A 3,268-nucleotide genomic window follows, 5' to 3' on the forward strand; every position below is an offset into this window, starting at 1 on the left:
ACTGATGACAGGGAGTGCTGGAGCTCCCGTTTCATCAGCCCTCAGGACTAGTTCCTGACCATCCCCCTTTGCTGAACTTTTTCAGTGTCTCAGTTACACAGAGAGTAGGCCAGCATGCTCTCCAGTACAAATTTCTCTATCTACACCAAACTACATGCACAGTACACACCACTCTTCCTATTCAAAATTCAACAAAAATGGCGTCTCTTCACTAAGCCTCGGAGTCCCCAGGGGGGGGACCATAAATGCCCCCACCATGCGCCCCTCTCCCGGTGACGACTCGAGGTGCCTGGAACCACTGTCTGACTCTCTTCTTCTTTATTTCTGCAACATTCGCGGCCTTTCCTCTAACTTTCGCTCCGTTGAGCACCACCTCTCCTCCTCTAAACCTCACCTTTTTCTGACAGAGACTCAGCTGTCTGAGGCAACTGACAGCAAACCTTTTTCTGTATCCTCCTACTTTCTCTATACTCATTTCAAAGCCAAAGGTGGCTGTTGTGTATATATACGCAACGACTTATCTTGCTCTCGTGTTCCTGAACTCGATTCTTCTGAATTCTCTACACTCTGGCTTCGGCTTTCCTGTCATTCTCTGACTAAATATATCTGTGCTGTTTACTTATCCCCTAATTCTACTGACTATCAAAAATTCTTCGAATGTCTTACTTCTACGATGGAACACATTCTATCCATTTCTCCTTTCTCTGAAATCTCCATTCTAGGGGATTTCAATATTCACCACCACCTATGGCTCTCCTCTCCTTTCACGGATCCACCTGGTGAACAAGCCTACATCTTTTCTATCCTTAATGACCTAGAGCAGCTTGTACAGCACCCTACCCGTATCCCTGACCGCCTTGGAGAGAGCTCCAACATACTTGAACTCTTCCTCACAACTAATCCTTCTGCTTACTCTGTTAATCTTTTCTCTCCGTTGGGCTCCTCCGATCACAATCTTATTACCTTAACCTGTCCTATCACTCCGGTATGGCCTGTGGACCCTCCAGGAAAATGTCGTCCGTGGCATTTTGGAGCCGCAGACTGGGAGGCCCTCAGGCAGTACTTCTTTGATTTTCCCTGGAATGATTATTGCTTCCATGGCCGGGAGCCATCTGAGTGTGCCTTGCGCATTACGGAGGTTATTCTCTCGGGCATGGAAGCATACATTCCTTTCTCATATCCTTTGACTAACGCAAGAAAGCCTTGGTTTAATCCTGCTTGTTCTAATGCTATCAGCAACAAGGAGAGGGCCTACAAAAGGTACCGGAGCCAACCCACCCCTGAATCACATCATCTTTATGTTTCTGCCCGGAATCGTGCTAAGTCTGTTCTTCGCTATACTAAAAATAATTTCATCCATACTAAATGCTCTCCACTCTCCAACTCGAATTCTTCCTGCTCCTTCTGGCACCTTGCCAAAAATCTTTCTAACAACTTTACCTCATCATCCTTCCCTCCTCTTTTCTACTCTGATGGTTCTGTAGCTATTTCTTCTGATAAAGCAGATCTCTTTGCACAGACTTTCTCCTCCAATTCCACCTACTATTCTGGTGCTGTTCCTCCATCACTTCCCCCCTCTGACTTCATCATGGCTGACATTAAAATTTCTTCAGTTGATGTATTTTCTGCCATCACTGGCCTCAGTACTAACAAGGCATATGGGCCTGATGGGGTCCCTCCTGTTGTTCTCAAGAACTGTGCTTCTGTGCTTACACCCTGCCTAGGCAAACTCTTTCGCCTTTGTCTGTCAACTTGTACCTTTCCTTCTTGCTGGAAGTTTGCTCTCATTCAGCCAGTCCCAAAGAAGGGTGACCACTCCCAACTCTCCAACTATCGTCCAATTGCTTTAACGTCCTGTATTTCAAAAGTTTTTGAGTCAGTTCTCAATAGAAAAATTTTAAGGCATCTTTCCTATTACAACCTTCTTTCCGATCGTCAGTACGGGTTCCATCAGGGATGCTCCACTGGCGATCTTCTCACCTACCTTTCAGACTCCTGGTCATCCTCCTTTCGGGACTTTGGCGAAAGCTTTGCCATTGCACTTGACATCTCAAAGGCTTTCGATCGAGTCTGGCATAAATCTTTAATTTCCAAACTGCCCTCCTACGGTTTCTATCCTTCTATCTGTGCCTTCATCGCTAGCTTCCTTTCTGGTCGTTCTATAGCCGCTGTTGTAGATGGCCATCGTTCTTCTCCTAGATCTATCAACAGTGGTGTTCCTCAGGGCTCTGTCCTATCACCAACTCTCTTCCTTTTATTCGTCAATGATCTTCTAAGCTGTACATCAAACCCTATCCACTCATACGCTGATGACTCCACTCTTCACTTTCCATTCGGTTCCCGCAACGCCCATCTCAACAGTTACTTCAACAAACAAGGGATGAGGCTACGCCACACCTAATGTCTGACTTGGCTCATATCTCTGACTGGGGTAAAAATAATATGGTTGTTTTTAATGCATCTAAGACTCAGTTCTTACACCTATCAACCCGACAAAATCTTCCACAGGTATACCCACTAATGTTTAATAATATTCAGCTTAATCCTGCATCATCCTTGAACATGCTTGGGGTTTCATTTACTCGGGACTTATCATGGAAAGATCATATTACATCTCTTGTAAAATCTGCTCCTAAGAGATTGGGTGTGCTAAGCCGACTCCGCTCTTTCTTTACCCCTGCACAATTGTTGACTCTATACAGGGGTTTTATCCGCCCCTGTGTGGAGTACAACTCTCATGTGTGGGGAGGCTCCCCACATACAGCTCTTCTTAATAGGGTGGAGTCAAAAGCTTTTCGTCTCATTAACTCTCCTCCTCTTACTGACTCCCTTCAGCCTCTGTCTCTTTGCCGCACTGTTGCATCTTTATCTCTTTTCTATCGCTACTTTAATGGTCACTGCTCCTCTGAACTGTCTGCTTGCATTCCTCCACCTCTACGACGGGCGCGTAGCACCCGTCTGGCAGCAAACTCTCATCCCTTTTCTGTCCAACTCTCTAATGCAAGAGTTAACCGTTACTCCCAGTCTTTCATTTATGCAACAGATCAGCTCTGGAACTGTCTCCCTCTGTCTGTATTTCCTGCTGCCTATGATCTCCAGTCTTTCAAACGCAGTGTGTCCAGGCATCTCAAAATGATCGGATCTTGAATTTGGCTCTCTATTGTATTTTGTTTTTCTCCTGGAGGGAACTGTTACTGCGGGCTCTAGGCCTTTGGTTCCTTCTTCCTCGCATTAAAAAAAAAAAAAAAAAAAAAAATGAATTAGATGT

The sequence above is a fragment of the Coenobita brevimanus genome, chromosome 2, assembly GCF_032717465.1.
Source record: "Coenobita brevimanus isolate Jiangsu-jjx chromosome 2, ASM3271746v2, whole genome shotgun sequence".
NCBI lineage: Eukaryota > Metazoa > Arthropoda > Malacostraca > Decapoda > Coenobitidae > Coenobita > Coenobita brevimanus.